At 42.8% G+C, this 14,404-nt stretch overlaps 1 pseudogene; it reads right to left on the reverse strand.

Moving 5' to 3' along the window:
* LOC143568708 (putative disease resistance RPP13-like protein 1) lies at nt 1-13,434 on the reverse strand (annotated as a pseudogene).
* Nucleotides 13,435-14,404: the final 970 nt, after the last annotated feature.

Below are 14,404 nucleotides of genomic sequence, written 5' to 3' on the forward strand. Positions count from 1 at the left end.
GAGAGTGATACCTGGGTATATGTCAATACACAGTAGATATGAATATATGGTAGACGTTACAGTCTCTTTTATTGCATCTTTCTTTATGTTATTTCATATTAAATCCATGAGTAAGGGTCTATCTCCATACAAGGGATATGTGAAGTGAGGTGCCGGTAACATCCTCTTTTAGTACATCTATCTTTCAGATTTGGGCAATCCCTGATTCTTAAACTCAAAAGTGAAGGCAACAACATTGCTGGTAGATCCCTCACATTTCGACAATTCAAGAAAGAGAGATGTTGGAGAGAAGTGAGGTGCTGGAAATGGGATAATATGTTCATATTTGGGCAGTCGATGAAATGAAGATGTTGGAGGGAAGTGAGGTGTTGTAGTCCTATTGAAAATGATTTTAGTTTCTCAAATTTAATGATGTGAAGAGAAGTAAGAGATGGCGGAATAAGATGAGAAAATTGACAGCATTTGTTCACTCCATCGTCACCGTATAAGTATAGTTGGACAAGTGAGGTCGGAAAATTCTATGGCCCCCACTCTGAGATGGACTTCTTCAACTTCCCTATTTCTAAGAAATGCAAATTGGGAGGCCAAACACCACGTGGAAAACAAACATCCATCTTGGTACAATTCATAATTCCAAGACGCTTTAACGAGGTCAAATTAGAGAACTCATTGTCAGGAAATGACTCCAAACTTTCACAATTTGTTATTCTCAATTGAGTGAGGTGAAACAAGTAATTCAGTCTAATGACTGTTTTTAGATTTGGCCAATCTCTTATATTTGCATCCTCAAGCAATGACAGGTTATTTTTGTTGTCACTGATCTTTGGTCCTCCCCACTCCTTATTCAATAGTGTATTACAACCCTTAATGGAAAGTGACTTAAGCTTTTGCCCTCGCGTTGGTAAGGAGATTGTTGTAATTGAATTACAAAACCCAATTCTCAATGTGTCAACATTATCTGGACGAGTGCAACGTTCCATGTTGTTACAAAAATATATTTTCAACATCCTAAGAGATGGTAGCACGTTTCTCCTACATGTATCTTCCTTTTCATCTTTCTCTCCTAATCTCCCCAAATTATAACAATGCTCTACTTCCAATTTCCTCAACTTCACAAGAACCATACTTGCAATTGCTTCTGATTCCCACAAGTATCTTATTTCATTACAATACCCTATGTTTAAATCTTCAACTGACCTCAGATGCTTGATAATACCTCTCCATTCAACATCATTAAGCCCTAAAATACATTTCATTTTTAACTCGGTGATTGTTGAAGCTATTTGAACCAGTGTTCTTAACACACCACTATTACATGTAACTATTTTTAGAACATTCAATGAAGGGACTGCTTCAAGTAAGAGTTCAACTAAATTATGACAATATAATATGTCTAATATGCTTAATGAAGGTAGGGCTTCAAGTGTGACTTCACCCAAATTGGGACAATGTCCTATTTGAAGCAGTTTCAGGCATGGAAACACACCACCTCTATTCATTGACCATTTATTGAACTCATACATATGTGTAAAACTTAAAATTTCAAGTGAAGGAAATGCACAACTAGTCCCAAGTAACTCCAAACCCACAACTCCCACCTTATTCAAGCCTTTTACAAACAACTCCTTAAGTGATGGTAGCTGCCCAAGTGGCGGCAAAGTTCTACATCTTTTGCAGTCACTTATTGACACATGCTTCAAATGAAGAAACAAGGAATTCCCAACCCAATTTGGAAACTCCAACCCCCGTATGACCTAAACGTAAGTTGTGTTAACTTATTGTTACAAGGCTTCAACTCATTTAGGACCTCATTCTCAAGTATTTTGTTTTGTGAACCATGTTGCTCATTAGTCAATACAAGCTCTAATTCACTTAACCTTTTTTCTGAAAAGTTCGCCTCACGTACATGAATTGCATTTTGCACTTTATTTAAACCTACAATCGAAAGTTTTCCACATAGATTCTTGAAGTCTTTAAGTTTGGCTACTTCAAATCCACTTTCACCTCCGATAAAGATTTTCGAAAGAGTTTGCAGACCTGTCAATTCACTAATCCCTGATGGCAACTGTGACACCCGGTAATTTCCCAACCCTATAAACTAAGTAATCAACCTAATAATTAGGTGATTGTGAATATTATGCGCGCTAAATTAGAATCAGCGCAGGCATGTGTTATGTGCGCCCTGCGCGAGCGCGCTATGTTAGAGTCAGCGCGGGCATGTGTTATGTGCGCCCTGCGCGAGCGCGCGATGTAAGAACCGGCGTGGGCATATGTTATGTGCGCCATGCGCGAATGTTTTGGCTTTATGTTTTCATGTAACTTAACTTTATGTTGTCTGATGGGTTGACCGTCCCGCATGATGCTAAGGCGGGTGCATCCCAAAACGTTTATGCGCATGCGGAAGGGGAACTAACCTCCCCGCATGGCGGGAACATTGAGAGCTAGTTTGTCTGAAGCTCCAAGATGGAATTGACTTCAACATGACTGATCACTATGTTGAAATACCAAGACCACCTGGAGAATCTACAAAAGAAACTCAATGTCCCTAACTGCGAGAAGGTTACGCACCTACCCGCAGCAAAGAAATGTCCTTCACGCAGAAAGCTATGCGCACAAAGTTATACGCGCAGAACACTTAGCCTAATCTCCAGATTTAAGGAGGATTATTCCCGCCCAAAAGGGAACAGTAGCGTGTTTCAGAAACTTCTACTTTTTAACTGTACACTGACTAAAGCACCTGAAAAAGCATACTGTAACATGAAAAGTCAACTGTCAGCCACCCTACTCCCACCAACCACAGACCTGCATGCCCTGTCCAAATCAAATCAGAATCTTTTATCCACTCCTCCACTTTTAAATAAATAATAATAATTTCCATACTTTATCATCATTACACCTAGATATGAAAAGATTTCAATCCCCTAAAGCAAGGGATTGTGTTCCCCTAAATCTTGCCTATAAATATGTAACCTAAATTATCACCCAAAACACACTTCAAACTTCTCTCTTAAGAACTGCAAACTTGCACTAAACATCTCCCAAGCATCCGTTATTTTCAATTCCGTTCCTGTTACTAGGTAAGCCGAGATTATAAACTTGAGATCTACTTTCCAACCCTTATATTCTCCTATTTCTTATATACTTCTTGTTATTTAATCGTATTCTAGACCTTCAATTCAAAGGCCAACACCAAGAAAACCCGAATCTCGATTAATCCCTTAACAAGAACCACAGGTGAGTCTCACAGCCCCTATTTTCACTGTTTTCACTATTTTTTTAAACTGTTTTCGGGGCGAGGGACACGTACCTAAATTATGTTTTATCATGATACTCTTACAAGCAATGCAAGCAATTATGTGTTTAAATAATGTTTCATTATGGTATATTTACGAGCAATGCAAACGGTTATCTATGGGTTTCGATATGAGTGCGCAAGATACGAGTAAGTGATCACTTTACCATTGGAACTCTAAGGGTAGGGACTGCTGGTTTGATCCACCCACTCGTAGGGGTCGTACCTCTTACACAGACGAGTGCCTAGCATGTCACGGGGCAGTACTATGGGATTGAGCCCGCTCGTAGAGGTCGCTCCTCTTACGCAGACGAGCGCCTTGTTTTCCGGCACAACGTCCGCGCGTAACCCGCGGGACGGTATTATTTCGCTCGTAGTGGCAGCGCCACTTACACAGACGAGCACGGTTTTTCAGAAGTGTCCGCGCGTAACCCGCGGGACGGTATTACTTATTTCGCTCGTAGTGGCAGCGCCACTTACACAGACGAGCACAGTTCCCAGAAATGTTCGCGCGTAACCCGCGGAACGATTTTATCAGAATATGTTGATAGAACTATGTTTTACCAAGCATGTGTTTTAATGATGCTATCAGAATTATGTTTCAGAATGATTTTTATCAAGATTATGATGCAATACGATTTATCAAGTTACTAAAACTTGTGAACTCACTCAGTTTATACTGATTCAAATGTTTTACGTGTCTTTCAGGAGATAACTAGGTAACGCATGGAGTCACACTTAGAGCACCTCACGCTGAACATCTAAAACTAGCTTTTTGGAAGATTTTAGTTCTATCCCTTCGATGCGCACGGTTGTTCCCGCCGCGCAAAGGGGATATGGCGTGGAAATCTTCAACAGTTTTCATACTTGGATGTTTTTATGTAATTTTTAAACAATGTAATGTATTTGTATTAAACATTTCATGCGCAATGAAAATCTTACTTTGAATGTTTGCAATGGCCCGTGCTTAATTATCAATCCCCACTCGCGCGCGCCCGGCTGTTTCCGCCGTTCAGGGCCGGGTATGACAGATTGGTATCAGAGCACTGGTTATAGCGAACTAGGAAAAGAAGTTTTAACCTAGACTATAACCGTTGGGGAATCGCATGAAATATTTTTCAAAGAAAATATTTTCAAAAGAAACTATACACACACTTAGGAACACGGGTCACACAGTGTCTAGTGAATAAAGATAAGAACATTATGTGCTCAGAGTACATGCGCTAAGTTTGATATATTTTCACTCTTTTAAAGCGAGAATGCCTCCAACTAGAGCCAAGGGAATTACCATGACACCCGAGGAACTCGCGGAAATAATCGCGCAGGCGATCGCGACACATGAGGCCAGCAAGGCCGAATCTAGTCAGGGTCGTCAGAACGAGACCCCAGAACCCGAATCAGGAGCCTTGGACAAAGGATGCTCCTATAAGACATTTATGGCCTGTAGGCCTTGGCCATTCAAGGGTACCGAAGGGGCCATTGGGCTCTACAACTGGATTGACAAGATGGAGACAGTTCTCTCCATTAGCGGATGTAGTGAGAACCAGAAGGTCCTTTACGCGACCTGCATGTTCCAAGAAGCAGCTTCGTCTTGGTGGAAGCTTCAAGTGAAGACTTTGGGGCGAGAAGTTGCTCTTCACAAGACCTGGGAAGAACTGAAGGAAATGATGATGAGAAAGTTCTGCTCTCGCGCAGAAATTCAGAGTCTGCAGCAGGAATTCTGGAACCACACCATGGTAGGAACGGATATCGACGCATACAACAACCGGTTCAACGAGCTTTGCCAGTTGGTGCCAGACATGGCAAACACGGAGGAAAAGAAGATCGAGAGGTATATTTTTGGGTTACCTCCTGTTGTTAGGGTTCCGCTCAACGCCGCAGCACCCCCAACCTTTGATGAGGCGGTAGCGCGGGCCATCACCCTTACAAGGGATACGGTCCGTGCGGGTATGTTGACTACGCGCGGAAACGAGCAGCGAACCTCTGACTCCAAGAGGAAATGGAACTCTCACCACCGAGGGTCCGACTCCAAGCAGCCACCGTTCAAGAAGCAAGAAAGCGCAAGGGTTTACGCGATCCAAGCCGCGGAGCCATCAAGGAAAGGATACAGCGGGCCTTACCCATGGTGCAACAAATGCAAGTTTCACCACGAGGGTGAATGCGCGAGCGTCACGTGCGTCAAATGTAACAGGCCAGGGCACAAGACGGTGAATTTCCGTGCTAAAGAAGCTGGAGCCAGTGACAACTGCTACGCATGCGGAAAGCCAGGGCATTTCAGTCGGGATTGCCCGCAAAGGGGAAACCACGCTCGCGGGAGAGCTTTTGTGATCGGCGCAAGCGAAGCTAAAGAAGAGCCGAATGTGGTAACCGGTACGTTTTTGCTTAACGGCCATTTTGCATCTGTCTTATTTGATACTGGCGCTGACCTAAGTTTTATATCTGCTGAGTTTAAAAACTCCCTAGGCCTAGCAACCAGTAGGCTAGACGCACCTTATACTATAGAACTAGCCAATGGTAGGCAGTTATGCGCGAACGAAAGAACTGAACAATGTGTAATAGTCATGAGAGGTCACGGGTTCAATATTAACTTGTTGCCAATAGACTTGGGAAGTTTTGACATTGTGGTAGGTATGGATTGGTTAGTCGAGAACCACGCAGAGGTTATTTGCCATGAGAAGCAGGTTCGGATCCCACTGTTGAACGGAGAAACCTTGGTGATTCAAGGGGAAAGAAGGGGAGTTGCGACGAAACTGATTTCGTGCCTAAAGGCGCGCAAGTGCCTAAGGAAAGGGTGCTACGCCTTCCTGGTGCATGTAGTAGAGAAGGAAGGAGATGAGCGAAGAATTGAAGACTTACCAGTAGTGCGCGAATTTCCAGAAGTTTTTCCTGAAGGTTTGCCCGGATTACCGCCGCCGCGACAAGTCGAATTTCGTATTGATTTAGTCCCAGTAGCTGCGCCAGTAGCTCGAGCGCCTTATCGATTAGCTCCATCTGAGATGCAAGAGCTATCCAATCAGTTACAGGAACTATTGGACAAGGGTTTCATACGCCCAAGCTTTTCACCTTGGGGAGCTCCAGTACTGTTTGTTAAGAAGAAGGATGGTTCGTTCAGAATGTGTATTGACTATAGGGAGCTGAACAAGCTGACAGTCAAGAATCGGTACCCCTTACCGAGGATTGACGACTTATTTGACCAGTTGCAGGGATCCAGTTATTATTCGAAGATAGATCTACGGTCAGGATACCACCAACTTAGGGTCCATGAGGAAGATGTGCCGAAAACAGCCTTCCGAACTAGATACGGCCATTATGAGTTCTTAGTGATGCCTTTCGGGCTAACTAATGCGCCGGCTGTATTCATGGATCTGATGAACCGTGTGTGCAAACCATAATTGGATAAATTTGTAATTGTGTTTATAGATGATATTCTGATTTACTCTCGGACCAAGGCCGAGCATGAGCAACACCTGAGATTGATTTTGGAATTGTTGAGGAAAGAAAAGTTGTATGCGAAGTTTTCCAAGTGTGAGTTTTGGCTTAGAGAAGTTCACTTTCTCGGTCACGTTGTAAACGAGAAAGGAATACACGTTGATCCTTCCAAAGTCAAGGCCATCGAAAACTGGGAAGCGCCAAAAACCCCAACTGAGGTGAGGCAATTCCTAGGACTAGCTGGCTACTATCGACGCTTCATTGAGAACTTCTCCAAGATAGCTCTACCACTGACCGCGCTAACTCAGAAAGACAAGAAGTTTGTTTGGGGCGAAAATCAGGAAGCAGCATTTCAAATGTTAAAACAGAAGTTATGTAGTGCGCCAATTTTGTCTCTGCCCGAGGGGACGGATGACATCGTCGTTTACTGCGACGCTTCACATCAGGGACTCGGATGTGTCCTTATGCAGCGAGACAAAGTCATAGCATATGCCTCGCGCCAACTCAAGACCAATGAAAAGAACTACACAACGCATGATCTGGAACTTGGAGCGGTTGTCTTCGCGCTAAAGATTTGGCGCCATTACCTCTATGGTACAAAGTGTATAATCTTTACGGATCACAAGAGCCTTCAACATATATTTGATCAAAAGGATTTAAACATGAGGCAACGAAGATGGGTGGAGTTGTTGAATGATTATGATTGTGAAATTAAGTACCACCCTGGAAAGGCGAATGTGGTAGCAGACGCGCTAAGTAGGAAGGAGCGAATAAAAACGCTACGAGTCAAGGCTCTAAGGTTGACCATTCGCGCAGATCTCTCTACCCGCATCCGAGACGCTCAGCAAGAAGCCTTGAAACCAGAGTTTGTTAAAAACGAATCCCTTGGGGGTATGATTAAGGATTTGGAGCTCAAAGAGAACGACACTCGATATTTTGCTAACCGCATATGGGTCCCTCTCAAGGGAGGATTGCGCGAGCAAGTATTAAACGAAGCTCACAAGACGCGGTATTCCGTACATCCTGGCGCAGACAAGATGTACCAAGATGTTAAAGCGCTGTATTGGTGGCCCAATCTTAAAGGCGCCATCGCGACGTATGTCAGTAAGTGCCTGACGTGTTCGAAGGTAAAGGCTGAATACCAGAAACCATCAGGGTGCTTCAACAGCCAGAAATTCCCATGTGGAAGTGGGAACAAATCTCTATGGACTTCATTACCAAACTGCCAAGGACACCTGGGGGTTATGACACGATCTGGGTTATTGTAGATCGGCTAACTAAGTCAGCGCACTTCCTGCCGATCAAGGAAACCGATAAGATGGAAAAGTTAGCCCGATTGTATATTCGAGAAGTAGTTTCAAAACATGGAGTCCCAGTGTCCATCATTTCTGATAGAGATAGTCGGTTCACCTCAAGGTTTTGGAGATCGTTACAAGGGGCTTTAGGTACTCGTCTTGACATGAGTACGGCATATCATCCCCAAACGGATGGGCAAAGCGAGCGAACAATCCAGACATTGGAAGATATGCTGCGCGCTGTGCGCAATCGATTTCGGAGGTAGCTGGGATACTCACCTCCCATTGGTTGAATTTTCTTACAACAACAGTTATCACACAAGCCTCAAGGCTGCGCCGTTTGAAGCTTTGTATGGGCGCAAGTGTAGATCCCCACTGTGCTGGGCTGAAGTGGGTGACAAGCAAATGACTGGTCCAGAATTGATCCAAGAAACAACAGACAAGATTTTTCAGATACGGGATCGCCTTAAGACAGCGCGCGACAGACAGAAGAGTTACGCAGATGTGCGAAGGAAACCGTTGGAGTTTCAAGTAGGGGATAGAGTACTTTTGAAAGTCTCTCCATGGAAAGGAGTCCCCCGTTTCGGCAAGCGAGGAAAGTTGAATCCGCGCTACATTGGACCATTTGAGATCCTGGAAAGGATCGGTCCGGTTGCTTATAAACTCCGTTTACCCGCCGAACTCAGTGGAGTTCATGATACGTTTCATGTGTCCAACCTCAAAAAGTGTTTATCTGACGAAACGTTAATTTTACCGTTGGACGAGATTCACATCGACAAACAACTACACTTCGTAGAAGAGCCTCTAGCCGTAACCGATTGGAAAGAACAGAAGTTACGCAGAAGCAGAATCAAGTTAGTAAAGGTTCAATGGAACTCAAGGCGTGGGCCTGAATTCACTTGGGAAAGAGAAGACCAGATGCGCATGAAATACCCACACCTCTTTCAGAGCATGGCTTCTGCCAGCGACGTCTCCTAAATTTCGGGACGAAATTCTCTTAACAGGGGGAAAATGTGACACCCGGTAATTTCCCAACCCTATAAACTAAGTAATCAACCTAATAATTAGGTGATTGTGAATATTATGCGCGCTAAATTAGAATCAGCGCGGGCATGTGTTATGTGCGCCCTGCGCGAGCGCGCTATGTTAGAGTCAGCGCGGGCATGTGTTATGTGCGCCCTGCGCGAGCGCGCGATGTAAGAACCGGCGTGGGCATATGTTATGTGCGCCATGCGCGAATGTTTTGGCTTTATGTTTTCATGTAACTTAACTTTATGTTGTCTGATGGGTTGACCGTCCCGCATGATGCTAAGGCGGGTGCATCCCAAAACGTTTATGCGCATGCGGAAGGGGAACTAACCTCCCCGCATGGCGGGAACATTGAGAGCTAGTTTGTCTGAAGCTCCAAGATGGAATTGACTTCAACATGACTGATCACTATGTTGAAATACCAAGACCACCTGGAGAATCTACAAAAGAAACTCAATGTCCCTAACTGCGAGAAGGTTACGCACCTACCCGCAGCAAAGAAATGTCCTTCACGCAGAAAGCTATGCGCACAAAGTTATACGCGCAGAACACTTAGCCTAATCTCCAGATTTAAGGAGGATTATTCCCGCCCAAAAGGGAACAGTAGCGTGTTTCAGAAACTTCTACTTTTTAATTGTACACTGACTAAAGCACCTGAAAAAGCATACTGTAACATGAAAAGTCAACTGTCAGCCACCCTACTCCCACCAACCACAGACCTGCATGCCCTGTCCAAATCAAATCAGAATCTTTTATCCACTCCTCCACTTTTAAATAAATAATAATAATTTCCATACTTTATCATCATTACACCTAGATATGAAAAGATTTCAATCCCCTAAAGCAAGGGATTGTGTTCCCCTAAATCTTGCCTATAAATATGTAACCTAAATTATCACCCAAAACACACTTCAAACTTCTCTCTTAAGAACTGCAAACTTGCACTAAACATCTCCCAAGCATCCGTTATTTTCAATTCCGTTCCTGTTACTAGGTAAGCCGAGATTATAAACTTGAGATCTACTTTCCAACCCTTATATTCTCCTATTTCTTATATACTTCTTGTTATTTAATCGTATTCTAGACCTTCAATTCAAAGGCCAACACCAAGAAAACCCGAATCTCGATTAATCCCTTAACAAGAACCACAGGTGAGTCTCACAGCCCCTATTTTCACTGTTTTCTATATTTTTTAAACTGTTTTCGGGGCGAGGGACACGTACCTAAATTATGTTTTATCATGATACTCTTACAAGCAATGCAAGCAATTATGTGTTTAAATAATGTTTCATTATGGTATATTTACGAGCAATGCAAACGGTTATCTATGGGTTTCGATATGAGTGCGCAAGATACGAGTAAGTGATCACTTTACCATTGGAACTCTAAGGGTAGGGACTGCTGGTTTGATTCACCCACTCGTAGGGGTCGCACCTCTTACACAGACGAGTGCCTAGCATGTCACGGGGCAGTACTATGGGATTGAGCCCGCTCGTAGAGGTCGCTCCTCTTACGCAGACGAGCGCCTTGTTTTCCGGCACAAAGTCCGCGCGTAACCCGCGGGACGGTATTATTTCGCTCGTAGTGGCAGCGCCACTTACACAGACGAGCACGGTTTTTCAGAAGTGTCCGCGCGTAACCCGCGGGACGGTATTACTTATTTCGCTCGTAGTGGCAGTGCCACTTACACAGACGAGCACAGTTCCCAGAAATGTTCGCGCGTAACCCGCGGAACGATTTTATCAGAATATGTTGATAGAACTATGTTTTACCAAGCATGTGTTTTAATGATGCTATCAGAATTATGTTTCAGAATGATTTTTATCAAGATTATGATGCAATACGATTTATCAAGTTACTAAAACTTGTGAACTCACTCAGTTTATACTGATTCATATGTTTTACGTGTCTTTCAGGAGATAACTAGGTAACGCATGGAGTCACACTTAGAGCACCTCACGCTGAACATCTAAAACTAGCTTTTTGGAAGATTTTAGTTCTATCCCTTCGATGCGCACGGTTGTTCCCGCCGCGCAAAGGGGATATGGCGTGGAAATCTTCAACAGTTTTCATACTTGGATGTTTTTATGTAATTTTTAAACAATGTAATGTATTTGTATTAAACATTTCATGCGCAATGAAAATCTTACTTTGAATGTTTGCAATGGCCCGTGCTTAATTATCAATCCCCACTCGCGCGCGCCCGGCTGTTTCCGCCGTTCAGGGCCGGGTGTGACAGCAACTGAAACAAAAGCGAAGTGTCCCTAATGTCATGATGTCGAAGGTTTTTAAGCTTTAAGAAGTTATTGGGCAACTTAACTAGATTATCACAACCAAAAACAATTAAAATTTGTAAATTACAGAGATTGCACAAAGTTTCCGGTAAACTTTTGATTCTACTTTGAGATAGATTAAGATACCTCAAGTGCCTCAAAGTACCAATGGACTCCGGTACCTCACTTATTTGAGAATAACTCAAACGTAGAACCCTTAACATTGGTAACTTAAGAAGCAAGTCAATAAGAATTTTATTAGATAAATAGAAACGCTACCAACTTTTTATCTCCCCAACAGATGTTGCCAGTAACGTTCTCAAACTTTTAGCATTTAAAAATGCCTTGAACTTCTTGTATGCTACATACTCCTCAAGAACAAATGACACATGACGGTACTTTTCCAACATCTCCTTTTTAATATTCTTCTCCGCCTCACTGTCTAACCTTATAGAAAATTCAGTAGCAACAGATGTTGCCAAGTCATTCATCAGGTCATGCATCACAAACAAGGATTCATCATTAGGTGAATGTTGGAAAAATGACCTTGACAACAACTCGTCAAAATATTCATAACCTAATTGTTCTTCAGTTGAACCACTTAGAGCTGACTTGTGCAAAAACCCTTCTGCCATCCATACTAAAACTAGTTCCTCCTTGTTAAACAAGTTATCCTTGGGAAATAATGAGCAATACGTAAACAACAGCCTTAAACAAGAAGAAAGTTCATTGTAGCTTAGTCTAAGGGCCGGGAGAATTACATCATCTTTTGACCTCAATATATCACTTTCTGATACTTTCTTCCATGAATCTTCATCTTCTTTTGTCCTCAATGAAGTCCCAAGTGTGATCAAAGCCAAAGGCAATCCATAACATTTTGTCACAATTCCTTCACCATGTGGTTTGAGTGACAAATGTGAATCAAATTTATCTACACCTAAGGCATGTTGAGCAAACAAAGACAAAGCATCGTCATGTGATAAACTCCATAGATGGTTTAGATGATTGCAACCTAACTTTTTGAGCAATTTCTCCTTCCGTGTTGTTATGATGATTTTACTTCCAGGAGCACATGCATGAAGCGGACCGACGAGGTTTTCCAATCCTCATAACTCTCACTCCATACATCATCTAAGACCAATAGAAATCTTTTCCCACTTAGATGATTTACAAGATCCACTTGAAGCAGATTTAAATCTGCAAATTCCTTGTTTGCCCCTGCCACTGATTGAAAGATGACTTTGCTTATACCAAAAATATCAAACTCATCTGAAACACAAACCCGTGCCTTGAGTTCAAAGAAATCCTTGACTTTCTTTTGTTGAATAAAAGTTTAGTTAGAGTAGTTTTGCCCACCCCACCCATACCAACAATGGGAATAATGCTAAAGTTTTTATCACAAGGGTCATCCCCTAATAACTGGTTGACCAATGCATATTTCTCAGCTTGTCGTCCAATAATACTAGATGCATCGACCATAGAGGTTTGTAATCTTCTATTTTTATTTCCTGACCTAGTCTCCCCTTCTAATATCAAACAAAGTGTAGCTTTCTCCTCAACTAGATCTTTTAATTTGGCGGTAATACTACGTAACTTTCCATGCATCTTAGTATTCACTGAGAAACTTGTCAACTCGGAATTAATTTTCTTACCCTGCTGCTGATGGCTTCTGATTCGTGGATGGACTCTTGATGCATAGCTTCAGTTACCAAATCATCGAGTATGTCATCGATATCATAAGCTAGACGGTGAAGATCATTTAGCCATCGTTTCACAGAATCGCTAGTTATCTCCTTCCGGGAAGCATCAGTAAGCACACTTTGGATTTGTTTTAATGATTTCTGCCATTTGTTGATCTCAATATCTAATTCCTTGAAGCTAGAAAGTTTTACCAAACTTGCAGAGCCAGCTTCTCAAAGTTCACAGCCATGAAGGCAGAAAGCACGATTTCAGCCATTGATTATGTTGAGATTGAATGGTGTGGTTGATGTTGTGAAGAGTTAGTTGGTTACAATGGTTTTAATCATTCATGAATGTTCTGGTCAAGGTTTTTATTATAGTTTAGCACCCACTATGACTCCAGAAAAACGAAGGAGTTGAAAAAGTCATCTGGATGTGGATGGCAGTGGGACATGAATATTGAAAATTAGTCATCTTTGTATGGGTTGAGTGTGTTTTGAGGTGACAATTTTTGAATATTAAATCATAATTAAACTGCAGTGGATTAAAATGTATGTTGAAGAAACGTGGATCGACTCACTGGTAGACGATCTACTTTCCTCGGGTGTGATTATGCTATATCACCGATGGTTTCTCTTGGATCTGGGTTTCTTTCACCTACAAAATGAACAGCACCGTAAACTTACCCCTCAGAAAGGGACAGAGGGGTCCTCTTTGGGGTAACCCTCCGGTGTGAGAATAAGTATTTGTGGGAGAAGATAATAATATGTGAGAGTAAGGAATTTAGAGTGTATTGCTTAATAGCTGAATACTCTGTGATTGTATGTTGTCAGGTGATATCTGATGATGCTTCCTTGTGGAGTTGATGCTGTATTTATAGTGCTAGGGTTTCCACTGATTGGGCTCAGACCCAATTAGGGTTTTGTTGGCCTCCTCCAATTGCTTGGCGCCACGTGTCCTTGGGGACACCTGGTGCTTTTTCATTGGTTGTAATCACGTGGTAGCACACGGTTTATGCTGAGTTGTCCACCTTTCATTTGGCAGCTGTCAACATCAGCATATTCTTATTCCTTAAAAAGATACCTTCTGGAAGGTTGTCTGACGTGCACAATCAAGGTTGCCCTAATCCTGATTTGGATAAGGACGAGGTTGATTATGTGCATGTGTGATATGCGCCAATCCTGAGGATGCGCGAGGTCTTCTCTTTATTCTCACGCGCAGATGTTTCATGCGCAGATGTGATATGCGCCGCGCGCTGATGCGCCGCGCGCATATGTGATATGCGTGAGCATATGTGATGCGCTAGCATATGTGTGCCTGGGCATATGATGCCTGAGCATGTGTGGTGCCTGGGCATATGATGCCTGAGCATGTGTGGTGCCTGGGCATATGATGCCTGAGCATGT

This window comes from Bidens hawaiensis, unplaced genomic scaffold, assembly GCF_021521415.1.
Source record: "Bidens hawaiensis isolate Kalapana, Puna unplaced genomic scaffold, B.hawaiensis_p1.1 tig00024094_1, whole genome shotgun sequence".
Classification (NCBI taxonomy): domain Eukaryota; kingdom Viridiplantae; phylum Streptophyta; class Magnoliopsida; order Asterales; family Asteraceae; genus Bidens; species Bidens hawaiensis.